Source organism: Podarcis cretensis (genome assembly GCF_951804945.1).
Source record: "Podarcis cretensis genome assembly, chromosome: 10".
Taxonomy (NCBI): domain Eukaryota; kingdom Metazoa; phylum Chordata; class Lepidosauria; order Squamata; family Lacertidae; genus Podarcis; species Podarcis cretensis.
The window spans coordinates 25,542,886-25,555,381 of record NC_137179.1 but is presented as its reverse complement, the minus strand read 5'-3'; the positions used below and the strand labels follow the sequence as shown (position 1 = coordinate 25,555,381).

The 12,496-nt window shown below is 44.7% G+C and overlaps 1 protein-coding gene across 2 annotated transcripts in view; it reads left to right on the top strand.

Annotated features, from left to right (window-relative positions):
- The first annotated feature begins 3,953 nt into the window (after positions 1–3,953).
- The window catches only part of SLC41A2 (solute carrier family 41 member 2), a 51,503-nt gene continuing 42,960 nt past the window's right edge, over positions 3,954–12,496 (top strand). The window contains exons 1-2 of one of the 2 annotated variants that reach the window (XM_079992672.1): positions 3,954–4,136; positions 11,527–11,633. The gene's annotated coding sequence lies outside the window, so the exon portion shown is untranslated. The remainder of the gene's footprint in view (positions 4,137–11,526; positions 11,634–12,496) is intronic. The other variant, XM_079992671.1, reaches the window with a different exon arrangement.

Genomic DNA, 12,496 nt, shown 5'->3' with positions numbered 1-12,496 from the left:
TGGACCTAATGGTCATTTACCTTACCTTACCTTACCTTTACCCTTTACCTTATTGCCATTTTAAGGGACGTGGGTGGCGCTGTGGTCTAACCCACTGAGCCTAGGGCTTGCCGATTGGAAGGTCGGCGGTTCGAATCCCCACAATGGGGCGAGCTTCTGTTGCTCGGTCCCAGTTCCTGCCAACCTAGCAGTTCGAAAGCATGTCAAAGTGCAAGTAGATACAGTGGTACCTTGGGTTAAGAACTTAATTTGTTCTGAAGGTCCGTTCTTAACCTGAAACTGTTCTTAACCTGAGGTACCACTTTAGTTAATGGGGCCTCGCGCTGCCACCGTGTGATTTCTGTTCTCATCCTGAAGCACAGTTCTTAACTCGAGGTACTATTTCTGGCTTAGCGGAGTCTGTAACCTGAAGTGTCTGTAACCGGAAGCGTCTTTAACCCGAGGTGCCACTATAAATAGGTACCGCTCTGGTGGGAAGGTAAACAGCATTTCGGTGCGCTGCTCTGGTTGTTGTTGTTCTGTTGAAGGATTGACTATTTGGGAATATGATTCTTGCTTTGGTGGGGTCTTTGTGTCATTGGGTGGGTGGGGGGTGTTTTGCCTATTGTTTTAAGGAGCAGATTATTACCATGCTTATCCCCACCCACCCCGGTGAAATAAATATTTGGTGCTGCTCACAAGAGTTTCTTAGATTTCCCATCTCGCAAATGTACATCTATGCATCTTTCTACAGAATGATCCTTGAGAGATAAATACTGGAGGAGGAAGAAAGCTGTGTTTTGACTTATTGTGTGGAAAGGTCCTTAGTGTTTATAGAACTAAGAACTTTTTGATATGCATATGCTATGAGTTTTGCTTTGTTTTTTAAATCAGGAATGGTGAGGATGTTCTTCAAATGGGGAAAACTTTACAAGAGAAATGTTGACATGATTTAAAGTTTAATTAGTCTAGTATTCGAAAAGAGTAAGGGGTAGTAAAGGCATAGAAATTTGTTTTTTTAATGCACAGATCTCTAACTGGATGTGAACAATGTTTCACTATCGGTTAGACAATTGGCACCAACCACTACAGTCTGAGAGAATTTCAGCAATTTCAAAAAGGGTGGCTCAGGATGTGTGAAAATGTTCCATCCATTTAGCATTGTCCCAGATCAACAGTGCAGCATCACCCACAAATGCTGTGCCTTATTTTGTAAGCACCTGATAGTAAAGCAAATACGACAGCCCTATGCTTATGCAAACGAAAACGGCAATAACTAGCAAGTTATAGGAGCTCACAATCTGAATAATTGCACTGGGCTCTCGTGCTCCTGAGGCATCACCCAGAATGCTGAAATGGAATTGCAACATGGTGACATGATGGCACTGTAAGTTTCCACACACACCCCAAAAAATAAATTAATTAAAAGGGGAACTTGAGAGATAGCAGGAATAAGACAAATGGTCAGAGCTATTAATAGGATATCATTCACCAGTGCAGATGTAATACTATAGAAACATCACAAAATGCCAAGAAAATTGCATGGAGGTGTGGAAGATTCAGATAAAACCACTGTAATTCCACCACCTTTTCTACTGGTATGGGATTATACTCATACCCACAGAACACCAGTGGTCTGGCAGTGAACCTGATCACTAAGAAGGGGATGTATCTCACACGATCAGCACTGTTGGTGCTGGCAAGGCTGTCTTCCAACGCTGCTAAGTAGCAGCAGGTGCGCGGTGTACTGCTGTTCAGTCTCTGGATCAGGGCCAGTTAACGCAGCCAAAAACACTGTAAGATTATTATTTTCAGCTATGCCAGTTGATGTTTCCAAGGGAAGTGTATTTTACACTAAACCTAAAATAAGTAAAGAATTGTTGACTGTTGTCTTTTGTTGCCAATAAAGCTTTCACGAGTGCAAGCAAATGCATCTTTATAATTTGCCAACAGCATATATACTTGCTGCTGGCTCGGCGTGCCAGCTTTTTTGTTCTGTTTTGCAGTTGTGATGCAAAACAGAGGAATGAAGCTTTTCGCTCTTGAACTTTTTCATTAAGGAGAAATAAGTAGTTGGGAAAAGGTACTGAAAGTTACAGAAGCAGGAAGAAGCCAGAGTGGTTAGCAAGTTTACCAGTGGCGAAAGTCCACCCCCTGCCACACACAACCATCCGTGGTGACCTTTGAAAATGAACATGGTACTCTTAAACTGTCTCCTCATTCTGTTTAGCATCTCTCTGCTAAAGACAAACACACAGTATAAATTATTAATAAAGTAATCTGAACTTCCTCCTTGAACCCAGAATTAAATGATGCAACAAACATGACTACTCACGTTTTAATGCATTCTTTCTGGAGGTCAGGTAATTTAAATCAGTTATACCTGAGGAGTTAGCTATGGTTCTTAGAACCTTTCCCCAGGGCTTGGGGGAAAACACTATTCTCATTTCTGCATTTTTATTCTAGCACTCTTACTTTTCAGAACGTATTTATCATTTTGGGTTGTTTGTTTTCTTTTTTGAGTTGAAAATTGGAAAAGCTGGGGGGGGGGAGGTAAAGGACCCCTTTACGGTTAAGTCCAGTCAAAGGTGACTATGGGGTAGCAGTGCTAATCTCGCTTTCAGGCTGAGGGAGCCAGTGTTTGTCCACAGACAGCTTTCCAGGTCATGTGGCCAGCATGACTGAACCGCTTCTGGTGCAATGGGACACCATGACGGAAGCCAGAGCGCACGGAAACTCCGTTTACCTTCTCGCCGCAGCAGTACCTATTTATCTACTTGCACTGGCATGCTTTCAAACTGCTAGGTTGGCAGGAGCTGGGACAGAACAATGGGAGCTCACCCCATCACGGGGATTCGAAGCGCTGACCTTCTGATTGGTAAGCCCAAGAGGCTCATTGGTTTAGAAAACATACGTCTGGCAGGAGTGCACTGAAAATTTCCCAATGATTTCCCAGTGATTAAGAGATATATAAGGCTTACTGCTTTCTTTTCATCTAAGGGCCCATTCATACTGTCCTTTAATGAGGATAGTAAGCTTCCTGTAACCACCTTTAATTCTCCACTGTCCATATGATGGTTCTCCTCCAAATCAAGGCCTTCCCCCAGTTTCCCCTCCCTCAATCCAGATTTTCTCATAACCAGTACTCTCCTTTTCAGATTAGCCCTGGTTGATTGAAAATGGGGAAAGTGTACCCATGAGCACAGCAACACTTCCATTCTCATGTTCCTCAGTAACTGGTATTCAGAGAGTCAACGTTTCTGATACCAGAGCAAATATAAAGCCATCATGACTATTAGCCATCGCGCATTAATCCTCAATGAATTAAGGTATGGAGCTTCTGGGGCACCACAACTGTGACAGCCAACGGAAGGCGAGAGGTGGAGGGGTAGGGTGTGTGTGTGTGTGTGTGTGTGTGTGCTGGATTTTAGCTTTGCAGAGGGGCGCCGCTGAAATTTGAGACATCAAGGTCCGCCGCTGTATAGACACGTGTGCCATTTTGTGTCTGAGGGGAACTTGCCTAACTACATCCCCAATCCTCCGTGACCACTGGCCATGCTGGAGGAGGGCGTCCGGTTGCCCCCACCCCTGCTTTCAGAGATGCTGCCTGCTTGCAATCCCACCCACCCATGCAACTCTAGTTATATAATAGGAGGCTGCTCCTCCTCCTCCTCCAAGGCGCGCGTCGCGTGCCAGGAACGTGTGAACGAAGGAACCCGTGTCTTTCCAGGGTGGGCCCATTCCGGGCCCCTCGGCGCTTCCTGGCGCTCCGAGGCGGGCTGCTCCAGCCTGCGCGGAGCGGGGATCCCTGGAGCTCTCGCGGCCCCCGCCGTGGAAGCGCTGAGGGGTTTTCCGAGCGCCGGCGACGCCCGGCCACATCAGCGCCCGCCTGCCTGCCTGCCTGCCTGCGCGCCCGCCCCCTCCCCGCTCCCCCCCCCCCGGCCTCTGCCGCGCGTGCTCAGTGGGGCGGCGGAGGCGGCGTCGCCGCTTCTTCTACCCGGAGGCGCTGCTTCTGCCTCCTCGGCGTCCGCTGGCAAGTTCCTTCCTGTGCGCGAGGAGCGGGCGGCGTCGAGGATGGAGGCGAGCGGCGGAGGAGCAGGCGGCCGCTGCTGCTGCCGTGGGTGGCTGGCTCCCCTCCCTGGTTCGCCATTGCCCAGGTAGGAGAGCGGGTGGCCCGAGGGTGGGGAAGGAGATGCGGAGGAAGGGCGGGAAAGGCGCCGCCACCGTCGCCGCCTCCTCCACCCCCGGAGATGGAGGGAAGGGAATCCCCGCGGGGAAGTGAAGGAAGAACGGCATCTGCCTCCGAGGCAGCCCCGGGCCCGGCTGGCAGGCTGGCTGCTCCTTCCTCACCAGCCTGACTTTCTCTCCCCCACCTTGTTAAATCATTATGGCTAAACTGGAATAGCATTTCCTCATCCCGAGCATCCCTCTAGCTCCCTCCCCTCCGACCCTTTTCACTCTCCTGAGAAATTTTTAATACTATTGCGTCCTCTGGTTTTATTTCTGTTTCCAGCCCCAGGGTTTGGGGTGGAATAAGCTGGGCAGAAAAGGCAAAGTCTCTTAAATGGCCCCCCCCGGAGTGCTACAAAAATAGGTCACCACCTAAATGTTAAGATTATTGCATCTGCTGATGTTACCAAGGTGCTGGGCGTTTCTCCTTTCTAGTTTCGTGTTTGGTTTTGCTGTCATTTGCAGTTCAGTTGTACCGCTTCAGTTTGTGAATGCTAATGACGTTAAGGCAAGAGTGGATGGCTGTGCATAACTATAAATGTAGGATCTGCCTTTGTAATTTCACCCAGAAGTTGCTGCAGAAGGCAGAGTTCAAGGATGCAAAGTGAAAATTAGGCACATTCAGAAAGTATTAGTTGCAATCCCCGACTGTCTAGAAAGTTCAACCTATATATTTAAATAGAATTTAAACAAACAACAACAACAAAACAACATGACTATTTATAGAGACACCAATGCTTTGAAAAATAAATGAGAATCAGAGAAGAAGTAGTTGGCTGTTGCTAGTATAAAACAGTAGATATCCAAGAGTTCCATATAATAAACAGCGCCATATGGAGTAAGCATTAAAAACAGCCAAAATAAATAGTATGACAATATCCATCAATATTTGTTTGCAGTTATTACTTGGTGCCACAGATTTGTGTTAGGCTAACTTCGTAGTATACCTTGTGTGTGTGGAACCTGTTTGATGTGTCAGTAAATGTGAATCCAGGATATCAGCCTCAAATAGATTGGAAAGCAGATGCCTATAATTTTTTAGCCAGGTAAATTTCACCTGAATTTGACACCAAAAGTAACCAATTCCTTCATATACCGTATTTTTCGTCCCATAGGACGCACCTAGTTTTTTGGGGGGGAAATAAAGGAAAAAAATTTTTCCTTTATTTCCCCCCCAAAAGCAGGTCGGGGAAACCAAACCAGGTTGAGGAACGGCGCTGCGCCTCCCTGAGCTTGTGGGGCTGGCTGATGTCTGCCTCAGGCGGCAGGCTGCTATCGGCAGCGTGGGGAGCCCTGCGGGGAACCCCTGCAGGGCTCCCCACGCTGCGGATGTCTGCCCAGCGCGCGGGGCGCTCTGCTTCAGGGCGCCCCACCCGCCGGGCGGCAGGCTGCTATCTGCAGCGTGGGGAGCCCTGCGGGGAACCCCTGCAGGGCTCCCCACGCTGCGGATGTCTGCCCGGCGCGCGGGGCGCTCTGCTTCAGGGTGCCCCGCCCGCCGGGCGGCAGGCTGCTATCCGCAGCGTGGGGAGCCATGCGGAGAACTCCCACAGGGCTGCCCAGGCTGCGGATGCGCTCCCGAAGCGCCGGGCGCTCTGCTTTCAGGGCGCCTGACGCTCCGGGAAGCAGGCTGCTATCCGCAGCCTAGACATCCCTGCTGGACCTCCTGCAGGGCTGCCCAGGCTGCGGATGTCTTCCTGAAGCCTGGAGAGCGAGAGGGGTCGGTACGCACCGACCCCTCTCGCTCTCCAAGCTTCAGCGAAAGCCTGCATTCGCCCCATAGGACGCACCCAGATTTCCCCTTCATTTTTGGAGGGGAAAAAGTGAGTCTTATGGGGCGAAAAATACGGTACATAGGAATTTGGGGAAAAACAATTCACCTCATTCAGCAGCTTTGGTATGCTGTCTTTTGTTAATCATTAGATAATGGGTGGCAGAGAAAAACAGGGGTACTTTCAAGCTGAGCTTAATTTTGAAAGGCTTCTGTTTAAATTAAGCACCCACATAAATTGTTCCCAAGAGAGCTTGCAGCCATAAAAGACAAACACAGAAAAGCAAAAAATATATAATTATTTATTTTTTACAAAAGTTGTCAAACAGTCATTTTTATTTACGGCAATGACAAATCATTGCACACTGTGTGAGTAATGACAGTCTCAGAAGTGCAATGGTAATGCCCCAAGATCCTGAGCTATGTTTTGTATACATGTCAGTGACGGCAACAGAATTAGGTGGAAAGGAAGCAAGATAGTGGATAGGTCTCCTCCATGTCATCTTAGTGATGTCAGCCACAACAGAGGCAGCTAATGGAGGATTGACTAACAGTGCATTTCTATACATGTCTACTCAGAGGTAAGCCTATTGAATTCAATGCAGTTTACTCCTAGGATTGCAGCCTAAATCTCTCATAGGTTTATGCCAAATCTTATACTAAGTGCCCCCTGATTATCTCTCATTTTCATGATGGGTCAAAGGCAGGTACACAGAATGGCAGCTTGGGGATGTAGCTGCTGCTATTCTGCCTTAATTGCTGCACCCTTGAAACTCATACACTGTGAATGGTTAAGTTCCTTAGAATATGTTGTATTTTTGTGCAGTTGGGAATAGTGCTTTTTTGTGTGTCAAAGCTAAGCAACATGCTTAGGAATCTTGCTAAGTTCACAATTTATTTTGAGCAGAAGGGGCTCACAAATGCTTAAATCTTAACAAAGTATGATTTAACTGAGTTTTCAGTTCTGTAGATAGTGGTTAAGTTAGCCCTGTAATTATGTTTGCACTACCCTGCATGACTGTTATTTGGCAGATAATCAAACTTACAAAACCAGGATGCTACTGTATTCATCGTCACTACAACATTCACTGTTGCACTTGAGTAAGGTTAATATGAATAAAAACTTAAAATAAAACTTTACGTATTTTTCCTGGTTTATCTAAATCCGAAAATACATTTACTTTTCATTATTTTGGACAGGTAATATACATTTGGTCCCTGCTTTGCTGTAAAGTCAAACATTCATTATGAATAAGGATAGTAACCTGTTTAAGACAGTATTTCAAACTGGCACACATGAGTTCCTTGCTTTTGGTAGCTTCTAGTTGTGACAGGTGACTTATGTACTATGAGGTGTCAGACAGTAAGAGCAAACTACAAGCGTGCATTAATTACTTGTTCCGTGACAATTTGTCATATCTACCTTTTATCAGTAACTTTGTACCAGCAACAAAAGGTTGCAGTGTGTGTGGCATGCTCCTATTCAGGATTCCAGGCAGACAGGCATTCCCTCTTGCATTCCTCCCCAGTTTCCATTTTTCTTCTTTTCAACACTCAGCCATCATTACATGCCCGCTGTGTATACTCACTTATCATTAGCCACTTTGGGGCCCCCCTGCTCTCCCCCACAAAGTGATATTTATACTTCTGCAAGCATTGTGGTTCCCCAAGCCTGCCGACAACTTCCCTTTTATGAGAGGATAGTACTGTTTTGACTTGTATAATGATAGGCACCTGGAGAATGAATTCTCTACTAACAAGATGTCACGGTTTCATTTCCACATAATTTCCACAAGTATATACAAACAAGATGGTGTGCTTGATTCCTATCTACATATGCATCTCAACCAGTGTTAAGATTTTTGAGCTCAGTCTGAGGTCGTATCAGTTGGAAACGTGCAGACGTGTATAGTGGTGCCCCGCAAGACGAACGCCTCGCAAGACGGAAAACCCGCTAGACGAAAGGGTTTTCCGTTTTGGAGGTGCTTCGCAAAACGAATTTCCCTATGGGCTTGCTTCGCAAGACAAAATGTCTTGCGAGTTCCTGCGGGTTTCCCCCCCTTTCCCCCCCCTTTTCCTAAGCCGCTAAGCCGCTTATCAGCTGATCCGCTGATAAGCCGCTTATCAGCTGATCCGCTAAAAGCCGCTAAACCGCTAATAGCGCTAATCCGCTAAGCTGTCAATGGGCTTGCTTCGCAAGACGAAAAATCCGCTATATAAAGAGCCTCACGGAACGGATTAATTTCGTCTTGCGAGGCACCACTGTACTCGGTCAGGGTTGACATAGTTCATTTTTGTTTCAAAACAATTGGGGGGGAGGAGAACAACAACCTATAGTACCTCTAAAGGATATTGCAGAGCTTGTAAATGTGCAGAATGGGGCATTCCAAATTATCAATGGACTTGTTGTTGTTTAGTCGTTTGGTCGTGTCCGACTCTTCATGACCGCATGAACCAGAGCACGCCAGGCACTCCTGTCTTCCACTGCCTCCCACAGTTTGGTCAAACTCATCGTAGCTTCGAGAACACTGTCCAACCATCTCATCCTCTGTCATCCCCTCCTTGTGCCCTCCATCTTTCCCAACATCAGGGTCTTTTCCAGGGAGTCTTCTCTTCTCATGAGGTGGCCAAAGTATTGGAGCCTCAGCTTCACGATCAGTCCTTCCAGTGAGCACTCAGGGCTGATTTCCTTAAGAATTGAGAGGTTTGATCTTCTTGCTGTCCATGGGACCCTCAAGAGTCTCCTCCAGCACCGTAATTCAAAAGCATCAATTATTCAGTGATCAGCCTTCTTTATGGTCCAGCTCTCACTTCCATACATCACTACTGGGAAAACCATAGCTTTAACTATACAGACCTTTGTTGGCAAGGTGATGAGCGCCTCTATTATAGGAAGCTGCCCTACACTGAGTCAAACCATTGGTCCATCTAGCCCCATATCATCTACATTGACTGGTCGCAACTGTACAGTGCTTCAGGCAAGAGTCCCAGCCCCAACTGGAGATGCCCAGGATTGAACATGGGACTTTATGCATGCATGCAAGCAAGGCAGATACTCTATGTCTAGTTAGTATAGAGCAGGAGCACATTATTGTGGACTTCCTGCTTGTGGACTTCCTGTACATATCTGGCTGGGCTTTGTGAGAACAGAATGCTACCAGATAGACCTTTGGTCTGATCTCCTTCACTAATGTTATTATAGTTAATGCTATTCCATTGATGATGATTTACTGTGGACACCCTCTGACTGAACTTCCCACACAGTTATGCTTCTCAAGTCCCTTTGAAGTCAATACAAGTTAGGAGTATGGATACAGGATTTTGAGTAACTGACTGAATTCAGACATTAGGCAAAATCTGTTAATCATTATCTTTTATTAAATGTGTATTCATTCAAAGATCACAGGGCAGTTCACAACATAAAAATACAAAATGAGAGCACAAAATACATCACGGAAAACCAAAAACAAACCAGTAACCCCCATCGCACAAGCACATTTAAAAGGCCATAGAGTGTTAATCAGCCAAAGGCCTGGTTTTAGTTATGCCAACTTTGGTTTGGTGTGCTGTCTGAATTTGCAAACCATAGTTCCACCTGCTGCTCTACACTCAGAGATTGCTGTTATTTGCAAATAAGAAGATGGGGGGAGGGAATAGCTCAGCAGAGAGGAAATGATAATAGATTGTGCACTTGGAAGTTCTAAACCAGGTCAGCAAACTTTTTCAGCAGGGGGCCAGTCCACTGTCCCTCAGACCTTGTGGGGGGTCCGGACTATATTTTTTTTCGGGGGGGGGGATGAACAAATTCCTATGCCCCACAAATAACCCAGAGATCCATTTTAAATAAAAGCATACATTCTACTCATGTGAAAACACCAGGCAGGCCCCACAAATAACCCAAAGATGCATTTTAAATAAAAGGACACGTTCTACTCTGGTAAGAACACACTGATTCTCACACCGTCCACGGGCTGGATTTAGAAGGCGATTGGGCTGGATCCGGCCCACAGGCCTTAGTTTGCCTAACCATGTTCTAAACTATGATTTGGTGTAATTTGAATTGAGCCTTTTTCTCTCGTGGAAGAAGAATTTCACCCATTGAGCAAAAGCAATTAAGCAAATCTATCTAGGTTTCTCTGAAAAGTTGTCATTTATTTTTTACTGACTTTCCATAACTTCTAACAAACTTGTCACCAAATTAATACAAATGAATACAAATTTAAAAGCTGACTTCTCACCCCCAGATGTTCCCTCTATTTTCCTCCCTCCTTTGATTCTTCTAGTACAATAACATTTCCAATTTTCATTTCAAAATTCATCTCTGAAAAGTTGTAATACAAGAATGCAGGTTGTGCAAAGCTCAGATCAATGTACAGAGGTCATGGGTAGAGCCAGAAGGCACAACCCCCCACCCCACCATGTGTTGATTCTACACACATGTGTTGTGCAATTAGCTGCTCGGACAATGAAGAGCGTTTGGGAGCTGGGAAAGTGTAAACAACTGAAGGAAAATATATTGTGTTTTTGCATTTTAGTTTTACTTTTGCAAATAGAAGGAAAATATATTGTAAGCAACAAAGAACAAGGAATACAGCACAGTGAAACAAGATCATCTGCATTGTAGACATATCTACCATTCTTAAACATTACACCTTTCGTAAAAACTAGCATAATGGGTTTTCCCGTAGGACCCTTCTAACACTGTGTCAACGCAGACACCATTATGCCTCATCATCCTAAGTACCTATTTGCTGATCTTTGCAAGTATGAAAGCAGCCTGTTAGGTTCTGAGTAAGCAAAATACTTTAAGCGTCCTAAGCTATGAGTAATATTTAATGAAGACAATGTGATTATTGATAATCCAGTTAGGCAGTTAGGAAGAGTAAAGACCTATCAGTCATATACTGTATAAGCCAAGAGACATGGTAGGTGTGAAATCATTTGAACCACACTATGTGCAATTTTTTTTTAGCATGGAGCAGTTTTATAATCCCGTCAGACTCCATTATCACATTTTTTTGGTATTGCTCACTCCAACTGCTAAAATTGAAGATTTCTGTTTAAAATATCTTTTAACTACAGGTCCATGTATTTATTTACTAGGTTGGAGGTTTTAAAGATGCAAGATAGATTGTTGCATTTGCAGAACATTCCAATGAACAGGTTTGTAAAGTGGTTCTGCAAGTTTCCATCACTTCTATTATTAGCCAAAAATACTTTAAAAAACAAAACGAAAGGAGAGCTAAGTAGATATTGAGGAGAGTACTAACATTTATGGAGTAGTAATTGAGGATATTAATTCAATTTATTTCAAAAAAATACACATTACAACAAACTAATACTTACGAAAAATAGAAACGGTTACTCCCAGAAACTCTGACTAAATTCCAGAATGATGAATAATTTCAAAGACTCAGACAAAAATATGCAATTGTGGTGTCAACTGGCATGTTAGAAGATTTGACCGACTCCTGTATCTTAGTACTAATGCTGTGGCTCTCGCCCAAATTATGTTATATCATCATCATTTTCTTGTTGTTGTGTTTTAGGCAGAATGATCTTATGCTCCAGTTTAACATGACCACCATTACACCAGAGCTTATACTGGCGTAGCTAATTGGCACCCTGTGCTTCTCAACAGAACATCAAAAGCACGGTAATAGAAATAGAAAAGAAATCTCTATCAAAATAGTGAAAAAGTTCACTTCCACAGAGTATCTGGCAACATCATCACCATGTAACTATCACCACATCACTTCTAACGTTGCCCCCGTGTTTACCAATGCTTAGAAGGCCTCAGAAAGCAAGCAGTGGTAGCAGGAGCACTATGATAAAGTCATTTCAACAATTCCATAATTTCTTCCACACACAAGGTACAAGCATAACTACCAGAAAGCATTTAAAGTGTCTCATCAGGTTAGGGAGATAGCAAATGCTTAGAGTGAGGGACTTCTACAGCCAGAGATTCAAAGTCAAACTCAGGCATAGGCAAACTCGGCCCTCCAGATGTTTTGGGACTACAACTCCCATCATCCCTGACCACTGGTCCTGTTAGCTAGAGATGATGGGAGTTGTAGTCCGAAAGCATATGGAGGGCCGAGTTTGCCTATGCCTGGTCAAACTCAAGCATTTGTGGACAAGCCCTTTGTCAGAGACAAATATTGATGTGCTTCAGGGAAGGAGAAAAGAATGACTGCAGGAGAATCAGGATTTTGTCTTGCAGAAGGAAAAGATATGAACCAAGCTGGGTTTTTTTCCCATTCCACCCATTTCCTTCCCATTTTGCTGCTGGGGTTGTGCCACCATATGACTGAGATTTAAGATTACAACAGAAGATCTTTAATAAAAATACATTTTAGTAAAAGGCGAAAGATTTATACGATCTGAAGAGAAACCAGAGTATAATACATTTTAAAAAACAAAAAAAAGTATAATAGCATTGCTATAACGTAGTAACTTCCTTGGAGTAGATGCCTGTGCTATCAAGTTTTAGAAGCCAAAAAAAAAGGCAGACGTGTT